Source organism: Corvus cornix, chromosome 1A (assembly GCF_000738735.6).
Source record: "Corvus cornix cornix isolate S_Up_H32 chromosome 1A, ASM73873v5, whole genome shotgun sequence".
In the NCBI taxonomy this organism is placed as follows: Eukaryota; Metazoa; Chordata; class Aves; order Passeriformes; family Corvidae; genus Corvus; species Corvus cornix.
Window position 1 is genome coordinate 34,381,080 of NC_047057.1, and position 17,430 is coordinate 34,398,509.

Below are 17,430 nucleotides of genomic sequence, written 5' to 3' on the forward strand. Positions count from 1 at the left end.
GACACATATCTGTTCCTGGAACACTGCAAGTTACTTGTGATTAGCCTAGTTCACTGAAGAAAGTTGTGACGGTTGAGGATATATATCTTTGTTCGTTCTTTTCCTCTGAATATTTCTGGGTGCTGATAATAATATCTAATGACATAAAAAATAAGAACACAAGTTATTTTTCTGTCTGGTGAGCAAACATGCTACACAGCCAATAATTGCATGAAATGCTCTTCTGATTTTCACTTGAAAGGCTGTATTTCACCTATTTTGACACCTCTCATTAATGATTTTTGTCCTGGATAGGATGCCTTGCTGAGAAAGGACTGGTTTCTATGGACTTGACTTCTCACAACCAGAGCTCTCTTGCATTACCCATCATTTACAGGGACTCATTATCAAAGGACTGCACAAGGGTTTAAGCTGTAAAACACCAAGAGATTTGTCTGGACTTTGGAAGAGATTTTATGACGTTCAGGATTTGGGAGCAACAATGTAGAAGAAAAATAAATTTTTAAGTGCGTCGCTTTCTAGATGCCCTGTATCTCGATGAAGTTCATTTCACTGGTCATCCTTTGACCCTGCTCTGAGCTCCAGCATCTCCTACAGATTCGCTCGAAGTCATATGATCTCTGTTTTCTATCTGCCCTACAAACAGACAGCCTCTGCTTCCTCCACACCCACTCGCCTCGCCAGAAGCCTCACTGCAACTTCCTGTCAGTTTTATATACTCTTGTGTAAGTGTGGAAGTGCCGTGGACTTCCTCAGAGCACAAGTTCTATCTGAAAGGACCACGTTAACCATTTGCTTACCAAGTGTTTCCTAGAAACATAAATGCTCATTTATTTTTAACTTTCATCAGCTAAACCCTTTGTAACTGGAAAGTATGAGTGACACTTGGGAGGAAAAAAAAGAGATTAACGTATTTTAGGACTAAAATAACAGAAAAGCTGGAAAATATCGTAATTATTTGCAGGCTTTGGGAATCCTGCTTTGTATCAGCACGACTAATGACAGACTGTTCACATCCAGAGGCATAATGATCCACATAAAACCAGTAGTATGCAGCATCTCTGAAACACCCTTCACCAGTGGATCTCAACACCCCATTAGAAACGCAGGAAATACTGCACTGGCATTTATATTTCCAGCTCTTTATGGTCTTCATTAACTTTAAGCAACCATAGTGTGCTTTTGGCGCACCTCTGAGCCGTAACCAAGCCACGGCTCCCACCCGGAGCGTACAAGAACTCGGGGACAGGGCCGGCGCTAAGCCAAGGCGCACTCGGCCCCCGGCGTCCCCGCGCCGCCGCCACACGCCCAGGGGCGGGGCGGCCGCGCGCGTGCGCAGGGGGCGGCGCGGAGGGGTCACCCCTCCCTGCGCCCGCCCCTCCCTCCGCCCCCGCCGCGCCAGAGCGAGGCTGGGCGTGCGGCGTCACGGCGACGGCCCCGAGCCGCGCCCCGGCACAGGCGGCGAGCGGAGCCGAGCGGAGCGTAGCGGGCGCAGCGCAGCGGGATCGGCCGGCGAGGCGGCGGCGGCGGCGCGCGGTCGGCGGGGAGCGGAGGCGCTGTCCGGTGGGTAGCGGCCGGCAGGGCGGGCCGGGCCGGGCCGCCGTGGCGGGGAGCGGCGCGGCGTCTCTGGTACAGGTGGCGGGGCGGGGTGGGGGCGGCGGCGAGAGGGGGGGCGGCGGCGGCGGCGGCGGCGGCGAGCGGCGCGCTCTGAGGGAAGGGGCACCAGCCTGGAACATGGCGGAAGAGGAACGGGGAGCCGCCGCCTCGTCCGGCCTCAGGCGTGGTGGGACCCCGAGGGGGTGGGGGGAGCGGGGCGCTGAGGGGCAGCCGTCGCGGCCGGGCCCAGGGCCCGGCCCTGCCCTTCGCCGCCGCCCCCCGCCCGCCGGTCCCCGGCGCAGAAGTTGGAGCGGAAGCGGAAAGTTGTAACCCCGCCGGTCGGGGCCGCGACGTGGGGCCCGGACGGCCGCGGGGAGGGGCGGGTGACGCCCGGCTCGGCCCCGCCGCGGGCGGGGAAGGCGACGGTGCCCGGCGGCCGCCGGCGTTGTCAGCGGGAAGTCCGAGCCGAGCCCCACCTAGTCCGGCCGCGGGAGAGGAGCCGCTCGCTCTTTCCGGCCGGTGTGTGGGGGCGAGGCGGGCGGGTCAGGCCGGGCGCGGCCGGCCGGGGCAGCCCGTCGGGGCTTGTGCCTGGGGTGGCCACGGAGTGGGACAAGTAGACAGCGCCGTGGCCTGTGAGTTCCCGTCCTGCTTACCACAGAATGAAATGGAAATGACAGGGATGTTCGTCTCGTCTAAACACCCCACCATCACCCGTGTCAAAGCAAATGGAAGAATTTGACTGACACTTCCTGCGCCAAACCCGTCTAATGAGCCTGAGATCCTTGTACCCTTCTGCGTGTGTTGATGAAGAAGCGGTTTAAGGAAAACAAAATTTGCAGAGGAGAAAATAAACCCAAATCTGACTGTTCTCGCATTGGCCCTAGATTACAAAAGAGAATGAGAAACCAAGGTTTTCTACGAAAAAAGAATAACGTGCTTTTACTCCAGTTTCCATCTTAAAAGCATGGGTTGTGTTGCTCAGGGTAAACGAAACAAAAAAAAAAGGAAAATCTTTTTCTATACTGTTTTGGGGTATGAGAGTAAGGTAGTACAGTTCCAAGGGAGAGGGTACGTCAGAGATGCCCAGCTTGAAAATAATACATGTTGTGTGTTCTTGCATTTACATGTTTTGATTAGTGTAGTTGTAATTTTCCGCATACAACGGCTACATCTTACCCCAGGATGAGATGTGTAGACAGTGTATGACAAAGACTTTTCAGTACTCCTTCACAGTGAAGTATATATTGAAATTACTGTTACAAGAAAAGGAGACAAGAAACACTCTTCCATGAATTATAATTAAAAGGCAATGGTGCAATTACATTGCCTTAAAGAATAACCATTCAAAAACAAGTGTATTTCCCTTTGGAAAGAATATCTTATCTCTATGAAAAACTTTGAACATTAAGCAAGTTACTACCTTTTGGATGACTTGCCTCTATATTAAAATCACAAGCTTTTGGGAGGAAAAAAACCCAACCAAACTTGGTACAGTTGAGTATTTTCATTTTTTTAATTCATTGCATCTTTTTTTACTCTTGCTCAAAGTCTATCCTGTAGACTTCATTCTAGGTAAAAATGAACTGAGTGAATAGTGGGGGTACTTGGACTATTCACATTAAAGGCTTTGCAAAAATAAACTTTTAACTAAGTAGATGTGGTGTTTTATTCCTTTGGTACCTGTATGTTTTCAGGGATGCTTGTTGTAGTGATATGGACTACTTCAGGTTTATCTTAGAGCTGTAGTCTAAAACTGTATTGTTATCTGTACCCAAGTAACTGAGTTTGGAATTACACTGTGCAATATAAGTGCTATGTGTCTTTTTTGCAGCCGATATCTTACTTGGAGCACCCGTCTGCCTGGGGGTGAAATAATCTGCAAAACAGAGTTGAAAGACCAAAAAAAAAAAAGTAAAATCAGAACTTTTATATGGGGGGGAAAACCCAGTAGTCTTTTTACTGTCTGTACCTGTGCTTTTATTACTATATATGTGCACCAGTTAAGTTTTCTGAGTGGAATTAAAATTGTGCTTTTTTGTTCCAAAGCTCTGCTGTAGGACAGTTCATCAGAAATAAATCTGAAGTGAGCCATGACAGTTCTTTTTGTGCTGTGCCAGTTTTGCAGAGTAAAACTGACTGTCTTTTTAATTGAGAGTCTTTCTGGAACAGAGGCAAACAGATGGGAATCTAGGTGAGGGCCTACAAAAGGAGAGAGAAATTGCTCGTATAGCTGAGGAAGGAAGTGTGTTGAAGGCTAGCTACACTGTAGCTTGTGATCTCACAGTTAGTAAATGTGACAGGGAACTAAAATAAACAGTTGTCCACCTATCATCTGGGATGTGGGAAGTGCAAGAGTCACAGAAGTACTTGAGTACTTGATGCTTACTGCTGCAGTGCCAATCCTGTCATCCACAGAGCTCTGCTAGCTGCTCAGGGTTAGGTACAAAGGGGTGCTCTTAAGGACAAGAATATCTTACCGATAAAAACAGGCACTCTTGTCCTTGGGTGTATGCTGAGAGGGTAGGCGGATCCTTTATGAATTGGCCTTTCCAAGTAATGCTGAGATGACTTTCGGATACCCAACTGACATTTGAGTGTTCGTCAGGTTAGGTTCAAGTTGTGAATTTTAATCAAAATTGCTCTCTTAGTAAAACAGATCACTCAGCATACGCTGTGCAACAGAAGTTCGTGTTTAGCTTGTGGTTGCAAATGCTGCCACTCCTTTACCTCAGAACAAATCCAAAAGCAGACCAAAGTGCACTGTGTGGTGTCAGTGTGCTGAATCCCAGCTGAGTTGGGGCAGGCTTCTGCTGTGTTCTGTTGCATCTAGGTCAGGTAGAGGGATATTTTAGACAGCCTCCTTGTTCAGAGAGATGAAAGAAGTATCTACAGTAACTACACTTTCATATTTCAAGACAAACTTTGTTTTCCTGCTCAGCCGTGGTTAAGATGGTCTGTTTCTATTCTTCTTGCATAAAGCAGGGGAAGAAAGAAGTGGTTTTGTACTTGAATGCCATTAATAGACCTGTTTTCAAGTTGACTGAATTTTCAAAGTTGTTTAACAGTTGAGTGTAGTAGATCTTTAGTACCTTAGAGCACCTAATGTATGGCTTTTTCCTTAAGGGCTGTCATCCATGAGGCAACTGGGTGAGACAGACATAGTAGAAGTAATATTTTGATGAAGTTATGGCAGTTTGCTTGTAGTAGGCAAATGCTATTTGGAGAAAGTCAAACACCTTGTCTGCTGGTACAAACTGTTTCTTCATGAAGCAGTTGAATGAGGTTACCTTCAAAAGCAGCAGTAGGTTTTGGCTTGAAACTCTCATCTCTCAAGCTTTAGAATGTGTAAAGAAACACTGGACAGCTAAAAGTGAAAAAGTTTTTTATTTTTGTGTGTGCCTGCTCATGCATGCTGTTGTGAGCTCCTGACATACTGCATGTTCCTCTCTTCTAGCAGCAAGAAAAGGGTGGAAGGCTGTAAACAGCAGGTTGGAAATCTGCCTACTAGGCAACTTTTGAAATATAAAATGATTTGGGGGCCCTCTAGCTACTCAGGATGCTTTATTTTCAAGAACAGTGATTTTAATGGTGATTTTTACTACTAAAGCAGTAAAGGCACTATTAAGACCATAGGGGAATGTGTGTTGTGGAATTACCAAAACTTTTTAGAAGTGAACCAGGAAGAAGAGGAGGCATTTGACAATATCTTGTACACTGTCCCAGTCAGCTCTCTATAGTTATTAATCTAAGGACTTGATATAATTTGAAGTAAATCCCTGCTATGCAGCTATGAAAAGAGACTGCCAAGTAAGTCCACAAGGTTAGTTGATTCCTGACCAAGGGAGGAAGGCTATACAGACCATAGTGCAGGAGCAGGACAGCCTAGCCCTTCTGATGGATTGGTGTTTGCATCCTGTGGCAGACAAGCAACATCTCATGTTTCTCCCCAGCTTGAAATTCTCTTCAGGAAATCTGTACTTTCTTAGATCACTTGGTATCATTCCTGCAGCTGTTGCAACACAGGAAGCTGGCCTAGATCTGAATGACTTGACCAGGTCTTCTGCAAAAAGGATATTGTGTGCCACTGTTACTCATTGATGAAATAATTTGCAGTGTAACCCTAATTGTAGAGCTGTGAGAAACCTTACATCATTAATTTTTTGGGCACTATTGAAGACCTGAAACAGTTTATTTTCATAACTGAAGACGAAGCAAGGCTCTATAGTTAAAACTCTTTTTCACAGAAACTCAGGAAAATGTGTTCTTTGCATCAAGATTTGACATTGAAGTGACTCTTACTTGCATTAATTATAGTGGTTATTACTACCTAATTTCAGTAGGTAATCTGGATTAAAGGAAAATAAGTACTTCAGCATGTCCATTAGTATGGCTTACTCTATAACTTTTTGTGACATTAGATGATGCAAGTTTTTTCTTAAATTAACTTATCTATTGCCCAGATAACGTATGCCTGTCTAACCTCGTCTTCAGTTAATCTGAAATGATTTGTGAACACAGATAGTCCCTGCAACTTTCTTTTTCTCTGCATTAGTTAGCTTTTGAAGTCTTGTCCTATTTTTCCCACTCATAGTCTGAACACTCTGTTTCTGAAAGCTAACAAATTGTGCCCTCACTTTGTTTTATGTCTGCAGTGAAGAAAAGTTTCTTAAAAGCATGCTTCATATATCAGGAAGAAGCAAAAAAAACAGTACCACCACGTCTCTGTCAAGGATGAGCTGCAGACATTTGTGTTATCTATGTGGAGTTCCAGAGAGGAGGTACAGGAGGACCTGTTACTGGGAGTGGCACTTCAGCACTACAGAAGTGAAAGTGGTTTTGGTAGTTGCAGAGTCAGACCAGCTACTTTGATTTTTTTTTTTTTTTTTTTTTTTTTTAAGTTTTCATGTATGGTCAGTATTTTTTTATTTGAGATTAAGCTATCATGCTGAACAGTAGTTGGATTGCATCAAAACCCAGATAAGGGTGATAGTTAAGTTGTGAAACTGTACAATCCTTGCTTGCAGTTAATCAAACTTCTATAACATCTGGTCTAATACTTCCCCTAGATTTGTTAGAAGACTAGTGGAAAGTTGCTAAGTGTTTCAGAAGGGTAAACTGGAATGTGGAGTGGAAGTAATCTCCATTGAAGTGGAAGTTACCTAAAAATCTTATTCTCTGCAGTACAGTGTTTAGGACTGGATTGATTTATTTATCAGGTGAGATTTACTGTTGATACTGAGTTGTGGATGTCTGATCACTGGAAATGTTCAAAGCCAGGCTGGATGGGGCCCTGAGCAACCTGATGTAGGGGGTGGTATCCCTGTCCGTGTCTGGTGGAACTACATCATCTTCTAGGTCCCTTCCTACCCAAGCTGTTCTGTGTGTGTGACTGTGTGTCCAGGTGTGTGGAGGGGCAGCCCAATGACATACTGTGCAGGAACCTGTTTTATTAATCTTTTAAATGTGAAGCAGTTATGGGGGATTGTTAGAGGTTGTAAGATGTTGTCAATAACCCTCCTGTGATCTTTCATTCTGAAGGTACCTGCAAGGTAACATTTTGAAAGCTTGATGTACCAGTTGACCCATAAACGTAGCCTACTTGTCTTCATGTGATTGCTTTTTGCATAAAATATTACTGAAAGGTTTTCTTTGGGTTGGGTAAGTGTATAAATTAACACAGCTTGCAAAATCTTGACTCTTGCACTTCTGGAGTTATATTTATATCATTAGTAAGAATAAGGATATATCATACTGTCTTTTTGTGGCTTCTGACTTGTTTAAAAATGGAGATTTGATGGGCAGTAGATAGTCCGTGAGTGTGGTGGTTTTATTCCCATTCAGGGAATGGTCCTTTTGTTATTTATTATCTGTATTGGTAGAAGCATACAGAAGATGGAATGTGTTTTCATGGGTTTTATGATGAGGAGCATCAAAAATAAGTTTGTGGCAAGTGTGAACTCACCTTCAGAATTCTTAAAAATATAATACCAATCCATAGATGAATTTCCAAGGTAGTTTTATATCAACAAGTATACAGTTCAAGATGCCTTGGACTTTTGTTCTTTGTGAGGTGTGAAATGTTACATTCAAAAATCCAACCTCTACCAAGATAAGTTCTTGAATGTGCCATACTTCTAGAAACTGATGCCAAATTGTCATCAAATTGTCACTTGGTGGAATCAAAGAGACTGTAGTAGTCCTGTGGCATTGAGGAGGACTGAAGAGGCAAGAATAGCTGACTGTCATGCTGGAGAGTATCAATCTTCTATTTTTCTGATACTTTTTTTTTTTTACTTAGTAGCAGGTTAGGTGGGATTTCACCAAAGAAGAGACACCCTGGCACTTAATCTCTGTGGGCACTGAGTAAGTTTGGAGACCAGTAGAGAGAATTTGTAATACTATAATAAGCAGACACTCATAACTAGTTTTTTATCTGGATGCTTGGTCTTCAAATGTTCTTACTTTTGGTGTACAATTTTCTACTTCCTTTTTGTATCTGAATATTAGAGAAGAAAGGAAGCATTTCTGAATTATAGCTATGTATACCTCTACTTATTGTATGTTCTTATTTTATTGTTACCTTTTCACCTTTCTTTATATTTGAACTTAAATTTTTATATTTGCTTATATTTTTAATGATCCTCTGGGTTTTTTTCCGATCTCCCTAAATCTTTTATTTCAGAAATTGCCCAAAGCCAATTTGAGGTTCAGCCAGAGATCTTGCATAGAAAACTTAAATGTGGTAGCTGAAACTCTGCAAAGACTGAGGAGTTGAAAATGAGGTTTTACAATTAAGTGCTTTAGGCCACTGTGTGAGCTTGTGTTTGGCATCCTTTTGATGTGTGTAGTATTCTGAAGAAGAGTGCTGTATTACTGTGAGTATGAATTAGAGTGAGAAAATAAGAATATTTCACGTGAAGCCTGGAAGAGAAAGATCTAGTAGGTTGTACAGTTTTATGCTTGAAGAACAAAGAAGTCCTGAAGTCCTCCTTTTCTGCTAGAAATCTGGGTGCTGTTTAGCCAGGAAACCAGTGAAGAAGCAACATTAAGTGCATGTTAGTTTGAACATAGTTTAACTGCAGTGACCAATATTTTGAACATATGCAGTCTTGCTAACTAGTTCTGCTTCTAGACAGAGGCAAGATCTTAAGATGCAGTTTGCAAAAACTTTTTTGGAAGACAAATAGATGAATTTGAAAATATTTGTATTTACGGGTAATGCAATTCTTTCATTACTTAATCTTATTGTGAGACTACTTTTTAAATGGAATTTGGTGCTATAAGTTTCACAGAGGAAAGCTGAAGCCTCTTTTCTGAGCTGAATGCGGAATCTGCTGTGGTAGTAGAAGTGAAAATAAGGAACCGTTCACAGACTTGCCTACAGAAGGTTGAAGTCACAGATCACAAGGACCTAAACAAAGTAAGCATTTGGTAAACTGCAGGCACCCCAAGCAATGTAGAAATAAAGGACTGGTTTCCTGAAGGATAAACTTGCTGTACTGGGTCAGTCAAGGTAGACTGAAAAGTCATTCTTCTGCTTGGGCTGTGCCTAAAATACAGATTGTTTTGAGATGCTTGTATTTAATTTGCTGAAAGTAAAACTCTTCAGTGAAAGATTAAGGATGTAATGATAATGCTCATTTAAATGCTGTAGTGATTGTGATTGTCATAGCCTAAATAATAGATGACTCTTAGATTGTGGATTTTATTTAGAGAGGTCTTTCCGAGCAAACCCTTAGAGTTGACTTTAAATTTCAGTAACCTTTGGACATCTTCTGTTTCCTTATCAGTGTGTTTGATCTGTTGTGGGTTGACCCTGGGTGGACATCAGGTGCCCACCAAAGCTGCTCTATCACTCCTCTCCTCAACTGTACGGGGTAGGGTATTGGGTTTGCATGGCCAAGCTTTGGTAGTGTGTAGGCTATAGGGGTGGCTTCTGTGAGAAACTGTTAGAAGCTTCTTCCATGTCTGGCAGAGCTAATCCTTGGTGGTTCCAAAGATGAACATGACACAGATCAGAGCTGGGCCAATTAGAAATGGTAGTAATGCCTCTGTGATAACAGATTCAGGAAGAAGAAGAAGAAGGAAAAAAGAAGTTATTGCGCAGTCATAATTGCAGCCAGAGAAGAGCAGGGTGAGAACGTGAGAGGAACAACCCTGCAGACACCAAGGTCAGTGGAGAAGGAGGGGTAGGAGGTGTTCCAAGTGCTGGAGCAGATTCCCCTGCAGCCCGTGGTGCAGACCATGGTGATACAGTTGTGCCCCAGCAGCCCATGGAGGACCATGAGGATGCAGAGATCCACCTGCAGCCTGTGGAGGAGACCCACACCAGAGCAGGATGCCTGAGAGGAGGCTGTGACCCCGTGGGAGGCCTTCACAGGAGCAGGCTCCTGGTAGGGACTTGCAGACTGATGGAGAGAGGAGCCCATGCTGGAGCGGTGTCCTTGTAGGACCTTTGACCCTGAGGGGGACCAATGCTGGAGCAGCCTGTCCTCGAAGGATTGAGGGGTTCTGTTGCCTGTGGGATGGACTCATATTGCAGCCATTCATGGAGAACTGTTGTTTGTGAAATGGACTGGGGAAGGACTCCTCTCCCTGAGCAATGGGAGAAACAGCATGTGATGAACTGACCGTAACCCCCATTCCCTACTCCCTGTGCTTCTGGGAAAGAGGTAGAACTTGGGAAGGAGGGATAGGTGGGGGGAAGGTGTTTTTAAGGTCTTTCTTTATTTCTCATTATCCTGCTCTGATTTTGTTAGTAATAAATTCAGTTAATATCTCTCATTCCAGCCTGTTTTGCCTCTGATTGGATTTGGTGAGTGATCTCCCCCAGTCCTTACCTCAACTCATGAACCTTCCATTATATTTTCTCTCCCTTATCCTGCTGTGGAGGGGAGTGATAAAGAGTCTTTGGTGGGTGCTTGGCATCCAGCCAGGGTTACTCACTACAGATAGAAAATATACAGCACAAGGCTTGTGGGTCAAGATAAGGATGGGGAAGAGCACTTGCTAGTTGTTGTCATGGGAATAAAATAGACTCAGTTTGGGGAAATCAGTTTAATTTATTGCAAGTCATATCTGAGTAGGATAATGAGAAATAAACCCAAATCTTAATAACACCTTCTTCCCAGGCTTAACTTTGCTCCTACATTCTCTACCACCTCTCCCTTAGCGGCACAGTGGGGTGGGGAATGGGTGCTACAGTCAGTAGCATGTACATGTTGTCTCTGCTGCTCCTTCTTCCTCAGTAGTAGGACTCCACACACTCTTCCCCTGCTCCAGTGCGGGGTCTCTTCCATAGAGATAGTCCACACAAACTTCTCCAGTGTGAGTCCCTTCTGGGGGTGCAGTCCTTCAGGAACAAACTGCTCCAGCATGTCATTACCATAATGTTACAGCCTCCTTTGGGCATTCATCTGCTCTGGCCTGGGGTCCTGCAAGGGCTACCAGTGGGTCTCTGCTTCGCTGTGCGCCTCCATGGGCTGCAGTGGGACAGCCTGTCTCACCATGGGCTGCAGGGGAATCTCTGCACTGGCACCTGCAGCACCTCCTCCCCCTCCTTCTTCACTCAAGTCGGTGTCTGCAGAGTTGTTGCTCTTGCATATTCTCACTCCTCTCTCTGCTGCTGTTGTTCTCCCAGCAGTTGACCCCTCTAACCCCCTTCTTAAATACCATTGTCCCAGAGGTGCTACTGTTGCTGATGGACTCAGCCTTGGCCTGCAGTGGGTCTGTCCTGGAGCCCATCTGGCAGGGGCTCTGTTGGACATGGGGGAAGCTTCTGCCAGCTTCTCACAGAAGCCACCTAGCTACCAAAATGTTGCCATGCAAACCCAATAAAATTTGACTTCTAGCAAAGTGAGTCTTGAGGTATGACAGGTTTCTCCAGAAAGTGACAAGCTTTGAAGATGCAGAGGAAACAAGAATTATGGTCTAAACATGAACTAGAGTGATCTTCTTAAGAAGATTCAAATAGAATCTTGTGAAGACTTGATTAAACAAGTTTAACCCTCATTAATTTGATAACTCTGTACTAAAGATCTAGTCCATATAATAGAAAGTGGTGTGGGGATGAGTGTGATTCAAATTCATTTGGTTAAAATTATTCCACTTTTTGCGTAGGTGTCCTCATGTCTATGAGCTCAGGCTTGCAAGTGTGAATTGCTTATCTTTGGAGTTGTGTTCCTAACTCGTAGGTTTTTCACCTCTTGGAAATTTGTGACCCATTAAATGAGAGTTCTGTGGGGGCTAAGGTGCATCAGCTGCTCACAGAGCAGATGCAGAGCTATGGCAGTTCACAGCTTTGCATGCAAATACTAGCTAGAATTTGTTTTTATGGGGATTGTTGGTTTGGGTTTTGGATTGGGGATTTTTTGTTGGTTGTTTTTTGGGGGGGGGCGGGGACATGGGGATGGGGAGCCATTTTAGTGGGTGGGATTTTTCTGTGAGGTTGAGTTTGTTTTGTGTTTGGGGTTTTCTTAAATACTGTCTTCTGAAGCTTGTGGCAACTTAACAGTTTCCTAAGGAACAACCAAGTTGTCTGTGCATCTCCATATGGGCAGAGGTGTGAAGATCAACTCCTGCAGTTGTCATCTTCTAGTTGAAGTTTGCTTGTGGGTTGGATATTGTCTGTGGAGCAGCCATCCCTAGGTTCAAAGTGCTACTGCCTTGCTGCCAGAAACAGAACAGGATGTTTTGCCCAAGTTTCACCCACTTCAGTTAAGCACGTCAGACCTTATAGAAACTCATGTTTATCAGTGGATTCAGCTAATGAAGTTAATTGTGAAAAGAAGCAGTTAAGGTTGCACCTCCATTATTGCACAAGTAGCAAAACCAAGTGGCAGAAAATAGTAGTTGTTGCTGGGTGTTAGTGTATGCCTTTTTCAGCTTGCTCTCAGGACAGATGTCTGAAGCTGTAACAAAAGAACTGTTAGGTAAAATTTGGGTGACTTTTAGTGAGGTTTGTTGCTCATGTTCAAATACCATGTTTCTATTAGGGAAGTATCGATTGAGAGGTCAAAACAGACATGAGTTACAATTACTTGGGACTTTGCTGGAATGGTTCTGTTATCATGAAAGAGCTAATTTTATTCCTGTTAATAAATGCTAGTAGTGAGTATTCTCAATTTGCATAGAATCAGTGTCTTTTCAACAGATAAAACTTCTAATCTTAATTAAAATGAGGTATGGGAATTTGTAAGACTTCTCTCTGGCTACCAACCTGATTTGTAATAGAATTACTGTAAATTGTACTATGGAAGGATACTTTGTACATAAAGGGCCTACACTAGCTGGGTTTAAATGGCCAATAACAAAAAATCATATAATTATGAAAGAAGTCTTTCTATCTGTGCCTTGGTGATGTGTTAGTAATCTAAACAAACCTGAATAAAACCCAAACTTCTTACAATGAAGACAGTACAAGTAATGATACCTTGGCATGCAAGCTCTGGTGTTGCCAGGGGTGTATATGATGTGTAGGTTATGGGGAAAAATGGAGACACAAAAGGTGATCCTGGAATTGCAGTTGAACCCAGCATTGGCTTCTGTCTGTAGAAGGAAACCCGATACAAGGCTTTACCAGTTCAGCAGCCAGTGTCACAATCAAAGTAGAGCTAGGTTTGCCAGATATTAAGCAAATACCAGATGGAATTTGAGGCTAGGTCTTTCTTCTGAAAGAGAAATTAAGATGCCTTTTTCCAAAGAAGAGTGTCTTAAGCCAACTGGCAAGCTTGTTCTTAAAGTAACTTTCAAACTGCCTGAGTGCATTTTACAGAAGGAGTATCTTAACTCAGAAAACTTCCATGCCTTACTTGTAGTCTTGCTGGGTTTTACCTTGTTTCATAGCTTGAAAGAGAAAATTTAGTGTAACAATTATGGGGACAAACAAATGCTTACATCTGCTTTTAATCAGAAGGATGTGTATCAGGTAAAGCATGTTGTGTATACTATGATGTGGCAATCCATTAACTTTTAGAAGTTGTAGAGCTAAGTACTGATCCTTCGCTGCAATGACAATAGAGCCAAATTCACAGCATCAAATTGCTGGCGCAGTTCTCAGAAGTGGCTTTATGGTTGAATATCTAGCTTATGCATAGCAAGATATTGTAACATGGTAATTATGCATTCTCTGAATTTAATGTACTTGTAATATTTTTTTAAATCTGTGTGTTTCTGTTTATTGCTTGCCTGGATTTTCTTTGCAAGCATAAAAACTATTTGCAATTCAGTTTCTTCAGGAATTCTGAGGTCATAATTTTAACTGTAAGTCTGACTGGTAGACATTCACAAACAACTTTCCTGGGGGATGGTGACTATTTAACAGAAATAATGCCAAATCATGGCAAACAGTCACCAAAAATGAGAATATATCTGAAAAGTGTTACAAATGCCATTTGGAGCTTAAATAGATTCTATAGGATAGGCTTTATAAGGTACTCCACATTTGAATTGACACTTTAGACTTTTTGCACAAAGTTGAAACTTGAACTCAGTAAGTGTTGAAGCATAGCATATTCTTAGCATAAGAATGTTCATTACATCACTTGCTTTGAAAATGCTTTTTATATTTTGTGTGAATCTACTGCAAGTTGCACGTGATTGTTAGTCTCTCACATCAGGAAGCTTTCATCTTGAGATATCAGTGACTTGAAGCAGGCAGTTTTTACCCTTAAAACATCCACTAAATTTGTGTTCAAATATAAGATCTAGCTGGGAGTTAACTTTGACTTAAGAAAAAAAAATCATATTTTATTCAGCTATACTAATTATAGACAGTAGAACTAGTCTCACAAGGTCAGATGCTGTTAGCTGCTTTGCAGAAATGGTCCCTGTGTGCAGTATTAATCAAGGAAGCTCCCTTCAATGGAAGGAAGAAAACTTGGTTACGCTTTCTCTGTGTAAGTGTCCCGGTGGGCTGTTCAAGGAGCAGCTTAAACCTTGGTGCCATGTTTGTGCTGCAGTAGCTTGTTCTCAGGTCTCTGGCTGTTTCTCAGGTGGTTAGTATGATTTCATGTCACTGAATAAGCTTAACCACCCAGACAGCTTTTTGAAAATCCTCTGAAGATTGTCTGACATCAGTTAAAATATTTGAACATAATTGAAGAGCTATTTTTGTCCAAGAAAAATGACAGTATTAGTGCCCAGAAGAACTAGCTGTTCAGCTGACGAAATACATGTTTGTCAAGACCAGAAACTATCAAAAGCAGGTAAAAACTAGAAATAAAAATTGCTTCTAGCTTTGTTTACTGAACAGTTGATTTGCTTCCAGAGAGTCTGCATTAGTAATGAAATACCTGTACTTCCAGGAGTCTTGAGTATGAAAGTCTTTAATTAGACCCCGATCAGCTTTTCAGAATTTATTTCTGAATAATGTTTTTTATAAATTTTTATAAATGTGTGAAAGTCAGCTCTGGAGTATTTTAATTTCTCTTTTATAAGAGGTACACTTACCCTGTTGAGTAAGGGTTATTGGAATTGCTTTAGTTCCTAAAGTCTCTAAAAGTTGGTGAAAATGAATGGGCTTTCACTTTGGGCTATGTTGTCAAAGTTCTGCTTATGCGCTGAAATTATTTGGAGGGGGGACTCTCCTTGGAGTTGAGAGATAAGAATTTAGGACTTTTCACATGTAAGGATTTGGGGAATATTAAGAACAGCACACATCATCTCCTAATTAGTTGTTTATCTAAAGAGGAGGTTCTAAACCAGGAGATTCCAAACTTAGTGGAGTCTGATGGTTTGGCCGTCTGAGGCTGCTCCAGTATCAGAAATGGGAAACATCTCTGGAAAGACATAATCCTCTGAGCTTGGCTGGTCCCGTGACTGAACTAGTGCTAGTCTTTCAAATGTCTGACCATTGTCATCTTGTTTCATCTCAGGGCTGGTATCCCCTTTCTGGGAAAAAAATTGGATTTTTTCCCTTGGTCTTTTTTCCCCTCTGCTGCTAAATGTAACCACCTAAACCGGTCAGTTCATTTGTTTCATCTGTCAATCTAGTGTTTGAATCTTTTTTTTCTCATGCAAATAGTTGAGATTAATTTAGGAGTGCTATTCTCAAGGTTGTTCTAACAAAGTCTCTCTTCCAGAGAGGTCAATGTTCTGAGGCAAAAGTGTTAGGAAAATTTTAGTGAATACGATGCAACCAAAATGTTAGGGTCTGGATAAGAATCATGATGTCTATGAAGTACTAAATAATTATGATCCCTTCTGAAAATGATAAGGCTTCTGGGAGGGCCAATTTATTTAATTCCATACCTGAACAACTAGTTCATATAAGCAAGCCTTGCAAATACCTTCAAGTAAGGGACTATACTTAGTTCATGTCTTCGGCCTGGGACTGAGCTCCAGTTACAGCTTCATATGGCTTAATATCACTTGAAAAAATTGGATTATTACCTTTCCCATCCCTCAGATAACAAAGTTCAATCAGAACCCAAAATTTGAAGCTGAAGGAATTGAAAGAAAACTAAATTAAAAAAACCCATCCCACTTTCACAACTATGACGTCAAGCCCAATTACCAATGGTATATGAACTTCCTTGAATTCTGCATTGCATGGTTGCTTTTTAGAAAAGCTTTACAAGCAGTAAGTGTGCGGTTTCTTCATTCACTTTTAAAGTAAGGTTACTTATTCCTCAACTTCCTTAGCATCATCTTTGGTTTGCATTTTTCTGGAGACGTGCTTTAAGAAACTATTGAAGAAAATGTCCAGGAAGCACGTTTTCCCGATTCATCTGAGGACAGAAGCAGAAAGCAAGTCCCATGTTCACAGTCCTTGTCAGATCTGAAGCTTTTGAAATGCTGTGTTTTCAGTGACTTGTCCTGGTTAACCTTTCTTTTTTCTGTTCAAGTGGGTTTATTCAAAGATGTGCTGCTCATCCTTCAGAGAGAATCTTTATTGGGAAAAGTGTCTGTGTGCATATAAAGTGTGTGCATGTGCTCTTCTAGTTTATCAAGTACTTAAATTTTAAGTGTGTCATGAAGAAGTAGAATTAGCAGTTAGATTAATACACTACACTAATACACTAAGTACAAAAAGTAATATGAACACACGAGAGAGAGAGGCTGCACAGACACGGTGGTTTTATGGACAGTTGCATCTCGGGAAGCGTGCAAGGCAGTTCCTGGGGTGTTGCTGGCAGTTGATGGAGGCAATCTGGAATTGAGCTCTGTACTTTCGAGGGATTCTATACTTGAGACTGCATTAGAATCAAGTTTGTGATAGTGCTGTTTCTTGAAGAGTAGCTTCCCTCATTTTTTCTAGCAAAATCTTACACATTAGGCATCTCCACAGGTCACTTATGTCAGATATATCTGTGCATATAAATACTCAACTCAGCTGTTCAAAGGCAGTACCTGCTCCAATTAAATGAAAAAAAAAGTTTTTGCATGCTTCCTATCTTCCTGCTCTTTAGCTCCTGCATAGGGGCCATAGTTGACCCCATAGTATTTTCCTGCCTAAAGTTAGGGGAATGGAAAAATGAAAAACCAAAGGAAAGTTGGCATTACCCTCATTTCTTGCAGGTCAGTCACCTTATAGATAGCCAGCCCTTAAAGCAAAATTTCTCCCTTAAAATTAACTCCATTAAATGAAGAGGGGGATTCAAACAATTTACTTGGTATATTTGCTAGGAATAAGTTTAAACTTGTATCTAATTGTTGTGTGGTTAGGTAGGTATTTCTGAAGTGTTTGGGAAGGTCTTGTTTATCTGTTGCACACATATCTTAGTATCTTTATTTCTGTTGTGCCTCTTTGAGTATATTCATTTTGCATCCCAGAGGTGATCTGGGGTCTACCGACAGATATTGTTGTTGTACTTGACCCTAACTTGTTCTAGA

At 42.3% G+C, this 17,430-nt stretch overlaps 1 protein-coding gene across 1 annotated transcript in view; it reads left to right on the top strand.

Annotated features, from left to right (window-relative positions):
* The first annotated feature begins 1,484 nt into the window (after positions 1–1,484).
* Positions 1,485–17,430, top strand: part of RAP1B (RAP1B, member of RAS oncogene family) — a 35,219-nt gene continuing 19,273 nt past the window's right edge. The window contains exon 1 of the mRNA XM_039570231.1: positions 1,485–1,563. The gene's annotated coding sequence lies outside the window, so the exon portion shown is untranslated. The remainder of the gene's footprint in view (positions 1,564–17,430) is intronic.